At 42.2% G+C, this 10,274-nt stretch overlaps 1 long non-coding RNA gene across 1 annotated transcript; it reads right to left on the bottom strand.

The window, feature by feature from the left end:
- Positions 1-294: 294 nt before the first annotated feature.
- LOC139990067 (uncharacterized) lies at positions 295-10,062 on the bottom strand. The gene is made up of 2 exons (XR_011800479.1): positions 9,951-10,062; positions 295-8,967 (listed from the first exon to the last, which is right to left on the bottom strand). It is a non-coding gene; the product is annotated as an uncharacterized lncRNA (long non-coding RNA).
- Between the last annotated feature and the right edge of the window lie 212 nt (positions 10,063-10,274).

The raw sequence follows: 10,274 nt of genomic DNA, 5'->3' as shown, positions 1-10,274 counted from the left end.
GGGTTCTTAACTGAATCTAGCGTATATTTATCCATATAATCGTAATCTATATATCCATAAAGGTTAGAATTCGGTCGACATGCGATTTCCAATGAGAGCTAATGTGGTTGACATGGCCGTTATGCATTGGCGCGTCATTACGTCACGTTACTTGTCATTACATATGCTATTCCAGTTAATCTGTCCCGTAAATAAACCGTCTAACAACAGTAACGTTGGAAATACACCTGCCTCTCATCAAAAAAGAGAAAAACGTTTCAGCGATACATATAAAAAAAGATTAAAGTCCAGATACTCGGGGCAGAACTTCAATTATTCGCTGTTCGTTACATATTTACGCTCGATCACTTTGATTTCTCTTCTCGCGGCCGTTGCACAACGTTACACACTTTTATATCCGCGTACCGTGCTAGGTTCTGCGTCTCCAATATGAATTATACCTCAACTACGATCTTCCACTACGACGACCGGCGATTCAACCTTGTCACGTAAATGCCACCGCCTAGTAACACTATATTCGATGCTTGAACTCACATCACCTGCCACGGCGAAACATCTCTTGCAAGTCAATACTCGGAAACGATCGATAAATTCATGAAGACTCGAAGCAGCCGATAAAGCGGAGACGCCCGAATCGATAATTTGCACAAATTTTACCACTTTTCAAACAAATTCGTAATACGCAACACGTTCCAACGTATCTTCATAAAGTGAAACTGTCGGTTCAAGTACCAAATCAGCGGAATCTCTCTTCACCGTTCAAAAGTCCGTTTCGCGAATAAAAAAAAAAAAAAAAAAAAAGAAGAATACAAAGAAACGAAAAATGCGAAGTAAGTCGAAAGCCAATTTGACGAGTAAGTGTCGCGAAATGTGGACGATAAGCTATTCCGAATCGGACGAACGGTAATATTCGTGGAGCAGCAGTTCGTTCGCAGTGGCCGACGCATCGTGACATTGAAACTCCTACACTCGTTGGTGGAGGTAAAGGAAAGTCTCCCCTCTCGCTCCATCTCGGATGCTCTTTCCTGTTCTTCGTCGACGAGTGACGATAATAGGCCGGGAAACGTCGACGATCGCGGGGCAAGGAGTGAGGGGTGAGGACTTCGATGAATCAAAGCGAAGGAGCCAGACAGAGGGTGGGAGGGAAGAAAGAAGAGAACCGCGACAGCGTTGGATCGAGATAAGGGGAAAGGATCGAATGGATTGCGGAGTGTATGGAGGGGATGGAAGAGGGCAAGGTTGCAGACGCCGGCAACCAAGAAGGCAACCACGTTTGCCTCACTACACACAATAAGACGCGCAAATGTTCCTCTTTTTCTCTATAAATTCTCTTCAAACTACTTTCCTTTATCTCACTATTTATCATATGACTAATATATGACACGATACGGACAATGATAAGTATCTTGTGACCGATAGCAATGCTTTGCTTTAACGAAAAAGATAAAAACGTTTGTAATGACCCAGAGGTAAATGAAATCTATTGGCATCTACCTAATCGCGTATACACGAATAAACTGTATTACCAACTTCTACATTCAGAATATTTTGTTCCGTTTGACCTCTCGTTCCCCCAACCGCCAAATCCCAAGTTGTCCTCGAGCGTTGCCAACGTATGCTTTTACGAAGTTCTCGCCGATAGTCAACATCGACTTAACATAGTCACAATCGTATAGAATGTAAATGTGTTCGCTTTGTGCCTTACATGTAACCAGAAAGTTCTTACAAGTCGCACACGCATTCCACCGGTAGACTCTCGTCTTCGTCTAATCCAGACTTCACCTAAGCGACAACTTCAAATAATAACGTTGTCGTGATGTTTTCGATTAGTATAGGTAGCACAAGAAAGTCGTAGCTACTCCGAGGTACTCGATATAAATTGCGGTATTATCCCTCACGATGGATCATTTCAAAGATAGTCATCGGACCTTTGATTACCGATATAGTCACGAACATTCTGCGCATAATTAGTATATTGTATATTAGTATATGCATGTGTTGGACACGCAAATTTTTCTGAAGAATTTCTTAAGTCAGCGAATTTCTCCGGAACGAAAGGACACGCTATAATCCATCCCTTTCAACCACACGAAAATACCACTGGTTGTCGTTTGAATGCCTCGTTATTCGATAGAGAATGCATCGATCCATTGTTAGCCAATTGAATGGCATTTCTGCAATCCCCGATTCGTGTCTCGGCTTCATCGATGCCAACAACGCCACCGCGCCGCCACTCCTTCCGACATTGTTACCGTATAACGTATACGCCACCGATAATCTCGAGTACCCAAACACGTTGTTGAATCTCCAGACTAGTGAATTCATATTTCGTGTCGCACAATTATTTCCCGTCGATCAAAGTACAGAACCGGTTGCAGCCTGTCCACGATAACCAGTACGATAGTCTCATTACGACATTCAATATCGATATCGAATCTTATACGTTTACCTATACGTTTATGTAGCTTTCTTCTATCTATCGAACGCTTCCGGTGAAATTTAACGCACGTAACGCGTGAAGTCGAATTCCGATGATTGGTAAAGCAAACTATTCGTGTTCGACGCGATCTTTACCGGAAATCTAGCGACAGAATCACGTAGATCTGAACAACGATTCTTCTACTCCACCCTATAGTATATCTCCGTGCCACGTAACGACCGTTAAGAAACTTCCGCTGTAAATCCGGTGGATGAGTCAAGATTCCATAGAAGAGACCAGCTCACACGCGATGATACGCATCCGAGAAAGCCGATGCACTCGTCCAACAGAGGCGGTCGCCGAGAATCGTGACTCATCTAATGGCAATGCGACTGTTTTCACGAATCGTACTTTCTTACGTGTCTCGTTTGCCTGTTGCACGTTTACCAATCAGCTCGTGTTCAGAGAAAATGTTGCGTAGCTCTTCAAATAAGCTGCTTCGATTTTGGACGTTTGCTGATGTAACTCGAGACTGGAACAGTGGGAAATTCCATTATCCGAGTCCCCTTGCTCTTTATCAACTTCCGTTGGCACTTTAGAGGAAAAAAGCGACTGTATCGATTTTAAACCTTGCCGTTACAATCGTTTACATTTTCGAAGTTTCTTTGTAATAGAACTTCGATAATATTTTTTCTCGAGGAATTCCTAACAGAAATGAAATAATATTCCTTTGGGTTTTCATCGGAGATGATAAATGATGCTAAAACGTTTAATGCTACATTCTAAGTCATGTGCACAGTCGAATAGGCAGTAGGCGGTTATCGCATTTAATTTTGAATTTAACCTAATACAAAGTTCTCATAGAGTAGAAGAGTTAACAGGAAACCAAGCATATCTAGTGGCTCGAGTTTCTTCCTTCTAGAATTTAGATAACCGTAACGTGAATTTACAATGAAAAGTTTGCACGAGAAGCAGGACGAACTTTACATCGAATCCTAATTCCAAATCAATATTGACGTCTGACGTGCCAGAGAAAAGGTTCCATTTGCCTTTCAAAAAAAAAAAAAAAACTAACATATTTAAAGTTAGAACAAGATTCTGATAAGATATTTGCATATTATCTACTCGAGATTTGAGCAGAGCTTATCAACGACAGCGAAACAAGGCTGATGAAAAGAATTTACTATCTCTTTATTAGCGATTTCCATTGAATATCGTCGGGCAACATTAGATAAAATCAATCGTAAAATCTTACATATTCTAATACGATTGTATTTTAATAATTCAGACGGGAATTCGAAGAAATACTATATCTGATATATTGGTGCTATTCCAATGGGAGGAACGCAGATGTATGTTTCAGAACATAGAAAAGGAGAGAAAAAAATGTTGGCCGAAAGTTAAAAATAGCCGTTCTCTCCTGGTGCTTCTTCTTTCCATGCACACGTCGTCCTCCGTACTTCACTCGAGCTTCTTTCAGCCTACGGACTATCCCCTCAAATATGGCAGAGACACATTGCGAATCGGCGATTATTATTATTTCTTTTAAGCTAGCGTGAAAGTGGAGTATAAGTCGGAAGCAAAATGAAGACGGCGCAGGGTGGATGCCACGTAGAGACGTTAAATTTTAAAACGTTAAATGAAGAGAAGCAACGTTTAACGAGAGAGTGGTCTCGAGTAGTTTTATCGTTCAGCTGTCTTTGTCTGTTCCCTCTTCGGTCCCACGAGAACCTCCGCGCGCATTCTTTGAGAATTACATCCGATGAAAAATTAGCAAGCCACGGTGGCAAGAGCAGTAGCAGCATTAAACAGAAGAAATGTATTTCTTGCTTCAACGTTCATGCGTCAAAAACTCGAGGATCGAACGATCCCACGATAAACGCGTCCGTACTTACATCGAGAACAGAATCGAAGTCGACGATTGGGCACACACAAAGACGAGAACGATTCTTTCACTATGAACACTGTAGCTCGATCTGTCGCACAGTAGGGAGGCGAACAGGGCATTCACCAAGTGAACCGTGTCTCTAATTACATTCGAACCAACGTACGAAATCGGTTAATTTCGAGACGATGAGTCAGCCAACATAAAGAAGTAGACGAAGAGAAGACGATTCACCCAAGAGAGAATCCACTGTGGCGCGATGGCTCCGAATCCACACTTACACCGACGACGAAGAGAGGACAGACATATACACACACAAGCGCGTGCGGGCGAACGATACAACACATAGGCAGAGAATTTACGCGACAGCGAGAAGCGAGGGGTCTCGTCTGCCCTTGAAAGTTTTCGTCTACGTGCCTGACCCTCTTTACCCGACACTGAACTGAACTGTCCTTGACGGTCGGAATGGTTCAACGATAGCCAGCAGGAGCAAAGAGCAAACGACAGAGAAGACCTTAAACTAAACCTGCTCCCTCCCCCCAGGATGGTGGGGTCCTTAACGAAGCACAAGATGGATATGGAGGGGCGCAATCGAGACTAGTCGGCGCCACTGGACCATCCTGTACGGATGGACGCCCATAGCCGATTGTTCTCCGATCTTACGAATTTCAAGGACGTCTACACGAAACCGGCTACGAGAAAAAGAAGATCGAGGAATCCTCTTTCCTTTCTTTCTTTCTTTTACTCTAAACTAATCTATCTTCCCGTTTCTACTTCTTTCTTTCTTACAACACGATGGTTGACGTCATCAAGTTCGCATACCATTTCCGCTCGTTTCGTCCAGACGGAGTCTACGCGCCTATCGAAACCGCAGAAAAATATTCGAGACGATGCCGGCGAATCGCTTATCTTGTTTTCGACGATTTTCGTCTAATCTTCGAGTGCGAAATTCTTTTACGTACTAAAATAAGGCATGCAAACTTTTGAATCTATCTTCGTTTTTAACTTTGATCTATGAGATTGGCAAATTATTTCGATCTATAAAACTTAGAGTAACCTTATCGCAATAACATTCCAATTAGATGTTCCTTGGAAACTCGTTTCATCTACGTGCATCCTGATCGCACTGGTTACGGTCAGCTTCTCTGTAGGTGAGGAGCGTATTCCAAGTACACGGCACGCATGTACGAGAAAGAATGTAATTCGAACAAAGAAATGCGTTTTATTCTGGTCGTGCTGTATATCGTTGTCTCGCATTCTTAGGAAAGTTACGCATCTGGACGAGCTTGATACCAGTAGAGTCGCTCAATTGGCTCCCGCAACGTCTATTTGAATAACTTCTGACGCGATGGGGACACAAGAGGATTGACCGCGTAATCGTTTAAATACCGAAATCGTATAACCGTTAAAAAGAACACAAAAGGAGCGAAAGATAATGTTAAAAGGTTATTGCAAAAATTGCGCGACATTCCCCGTAGTCTTTCAACTTTATTCGAATAAAACGGAGTAATAAGTAGTCTCACAGAGGAACGTGCTCCGGTTCCGGTTAAATAATTTGCTTCGATAACGAGAATTAGCGGCAGTACGGTGCGAGAGCAATTGGAAAATCCTGAGATCAGCAATCTCCCCGAAACCACGAATCGGTAGACCACGAACGTCGAAAGCAGCTGCAGCACACTGGCCAGAAAAGAGTCATACACACATACACACACGAGATTGAGAGAAGGAGAGGTAAATGAACAGCCAGAAAGGTTCACTACGAACTGGAAGATTTCCCGATGACCACGGCTCGGTGTCCAGTAATATATGAAACGTGGTAGAAAGACACAGTGAGGAACAGTGTGTATTCACATCAGTACAGAAAGAAAGCGTGTATATGAATATACACAGAAGCAGATGTATGAACAGACAGACGGACAGAACGACCAACAGACAGAGATGGCAATGTTCGGGAAACGAGCGAGTAGAGGGGGGTGCAGACAGGGGCGGGGCACATCGCGGAGGGCCCCGCGCTCGAGGGAAGGAGGTAGGAGGTAGGACGGAGAAGGGTGCCTAGCAACAGGCCTGCCGGCAGCCGGGCAGAGCAGCGTGATTAAATAAAACCAGCGTCGGGCACGGCGACCCACCAGGCGTTGACATCAGCGCGCACATGTACGAGAGGCCTTTTCGAATACTCGTTAAAGATAGAGAGAGAAACTCACGCACGTCTCTCTACGCACCGACACATCGATTATAGGCATCGTTGGTGTCGGGTATATACCACGAGGCTGTCCCGGTACCGAACGCACGCCTTCGAACCGGCGAATTCCCTCGGCCCACATGACTGACTCGCCGGCTGTCGGCCGCCGGCTGCCGCCTGCTTGCTTCCCTGCCTGCCTTCCTTCACCGGCTGCTGCTCCGTCTCCAGCTTTCGGTTCGCCAATATGAGCCACAACTTTCTTCGTTTTTCCTTCGCTTTTCTTTTGTGACACATTCACCGAAATTCCAATCCCGATCTCTCTCGTTCGGGAAAATAAAATTGCGAACGAGTTATATGAAAAGTCATTTATGGAGGTGCAAGACACGAAGCGACACCAGCATGATAAAATAATCTTTTTTAATGCTCTGCCGGCCTGAAGTTACCGAACGTAAAAGAGATAAATGAGAGGATTCAAAGAGTTATTTAAAGTTTGACTTTGATAATGACGCAAATGAATCGCATGATTGGTGCGAACGTCGAATCAAATGATGTTCCTAATATGGAAATCGTCGAATCGCGTGATCTATCAATATCGGCAAAATATTGATTTTCCAATGAAAAAGATAATATGTACACAGTACTTGTCGACTCTTTTATTTGAGCAGTAGCGGAGCGTCAAAGTTACGGAATTATGTGCCTAAAATGTTTTGACAAAAGTCTAACTTATTCGACTGTTCAATCTTACAAAACTTCACATTTTATCGTGGTGAATACCCTTAAATGCGTCAATTAATTAACCACTGTAACAAAGTTATGCCACGTACCAAAAACATCGTTTGCTTTCGTTTCGAACTCGAACAACCAGTGTTCCTACATTTTTCGCTTTCGTGGTTTATTTCTGTTTAAACGTTACTAGCTTAAGAGATATCGTCAAGAAGATAATCGGAGACAAATATTAAAAAATTCGATGCAGACATATAAATGTATCAAGTTATACGGTTTGCAAAAAACACGTATCAATATGCTACTAAATACATATTGACACTTGCAATAACACTGCTGCAACGAAGAGATATTGTTGATTATAGCTACACCTATCGTTATTTTTACAATTCGAAAAATTGAAATTTTCACATTCAGGAAAAGTAGCGATTATATGTATAAAAGAAGTGTATTATAGAGTTCGTTGATTTAAGAAATTATCAAGATAAATTATAAAGTTCTTAATAACGAAAAATAGAGCTCGATTAGTAAATAATAATGAAATAGAGCTCATGTTACCAGAAAGGATCTTAATGTTTTTCGGAAATTGCGTACAAGCGGTTAAGAAAGTTCGGGACGTTCGAATATTTTCCCGTCATACATAAATTTTGCTACATTATATTTTCGGACTTCTCAGATATTGATATACTTTAACAGGTACATTTAGCGTATTAGTTTACCGAGAACTGAATTCGTATCCACCACCAACGATTAAAGATATTTCGCATGCATAAAAACATACGTTAATATAGACAAAAGCATAAAGCTTTGACTGAAGAAAAGAAGTTAAAATAATATAGACGAAAGACTGGTTTGTATCTCATATTTTTATCTTAAGTATCTTGCTTTTCTGCTAAATTTAAAATAGTTACGTAAAATCAATACAATATTCGTGCTGTATGTTAGAACGAAGAACACGAGTGGTTCAAGTTTTCAACGAATAGCAAAGGGGAGTAGTGTTAAGAGGAAACGACCGTTAAGTGGTATGGCGAATAATCATGCAGTAAAATAGTCCTTTGTACGCGTTACTATCGGACAGTCCCCTTTCTGTATTTTACTTTTTCTTTTTTTACATCATATCAAGTCACATGTTTTTAATTCTATAAAAAAAAAAAAAAAAAAAAAAAAAAGAAAAAAAAGAAGAAAGAAAGATACCCGGTCGTGCCATATTTCTTCTCTTCCTTTACCGATATAACAGAATTCTAAATCTTACAGGTTAAAGAAAAATCAGAAAAACAAGAAGAAAACAAATGAAAAAAACAAGTTTACAGTTTGAACATGGATTAACGTAACGCGATTAATTCTAAAAATAGACGACGACCTATCGTGTACACAAAGGAAAAAAGAAAAACATAATGATTCATTTTCGAACATACTAGAAAATCAAGGATGCTTTGAAAAACATATGATCGAAAAATGTACGTTTAACCGTTGAAGCTGGTTCCTTAAATAGTTAGCCGGTTCATGTTAACGGTTTTCGTGACGCTTGAGCGGTATACTATCGCGGGAGTTGCTTGGTATCAAAGAGCCACGAAGATCGCAAGCTCGTAAGAATGAAATAAGTAAAGCGAAAAGAAGCGAACAATTTACCTGACTGATGTGCACGTGTTTGTCTCTTCCGGTGAACAGCGAAAACGAGGTTAGCCGACAGGGTAATCGGCTGCGCACCACTATTACGTGACGTTTCCTCATTTCTTTTCGCCACATCGATCGCCATTTCTTCTATCGAATTCCGGTCGACATCACCAAAAAAAAAACTGTTGAACACTGTTGTCCCTCGAGGTCTCGAAATCGAAAGATCGGTTTCGGAATTCGGAATGCGGCGTAAACCAGCATAAAAGCCGGCACGCGTGACAGGCACGACTGCAAATTATTTTCGACGCGACTTTTACCCCCGGTACTAAAAGATCCGTTTCTCGTCATTTCTTTTTTTTTTTTTTTTTTTGTGATTATCATTGCTTTTTACTTTCTCTTTACTTCTTTTCAAAATATATATTACACCATCTGCGAAAATCATAACGAACAACTTTCCACGAAAATTCCCATCCAATTGATCTTCCGGCACGTAAACGTATGACAACCGACCATCTTCGTATTTCTTTTAATTTTTTTCTAACGTTCATACTATTTCAATTAAAATGAAAGAAGTAGAAGAAGGAAAAGAAGAAGAATAGAACCGAAAGGGAGCACGTTTCTGGCAACAGAATCAAAATCATCGGGAATCAGTGGGGATCAACTTGCGAAATTCCGAGTTACAGACTTATACAAAGATACCGACGTCTTTCAAGCTCTCACTCTCTATCTCACGCAACACGCTCTCTATCTCGTTCATGGCCGGTGGAAATGGCCGCGTTTTAACACGTCACCAAACACTCGACAATTCGCTCGCATACCGACATACGTGGCAACGAATGATACGCACTTACGGATTCATGGTTGAATAGACTTTCGAAGAAGATGCTCATCAATCGTATGAAACACGTTACGAAGGGAAACTGATAGATTGGTTATTTGGAGAATAAACGAGACAAAAGAAAAAAGGAATCGTACGTGCAAAAAGGAGAATACGAAAATTGAGAAAAAGTACGCGGAATAATAGACGGACGACAAATAGAGAGAAACAACTAGCGAGGACAGAATCGGTGGACGATGATGCAGAAGAATCTCCGATTGGAGAGCGGACGCAGAACGATGTGCGAAAATACCTCTTTCACGAACAGCCGGCGACGAACTGGCCGATTGGCCGTTGCACGGGGCGCAAAACTGCCGGTCTCGCAGCGCGCCGCTACTACCCGTCCTGCACGATGTAGACCCCACTAGGCGGCCCGATCCTAGACGAGTGCGCACGAGGCCGATCGGAGCTAGCCGAATTCGACCGGAAGCCCACCGCACCGAGAACCGCCGAAGCGCGTCGAACCTTTGTACTTTCCGCCCATCTCATCGGGAATTCCTGTCGGAATCGCCACGGTCGATCCTTTATCCGTGCGTGCAACTCACAGCCCAGCCTCTACGAATGTCTAAGTGTCGCG

This window comes from Bombus fervidus, chromosome 8, assembly GCF_041682495.2.
Source record: "Bombus fervidus isolate BK054 chromosome 8, iyBomFerv1, whole genome shotgun sequence".
Classification (NCBI taxonomy): domain Eukaryota; kingdom Metazoa; phylum Arthropoda; class Insecta; order Hymenoptera; family Apidae; genus Bombus; species Bombus fervidus.
This window is presented reverse-complemented; position numbering and strand designations above follow the sequence as displayed.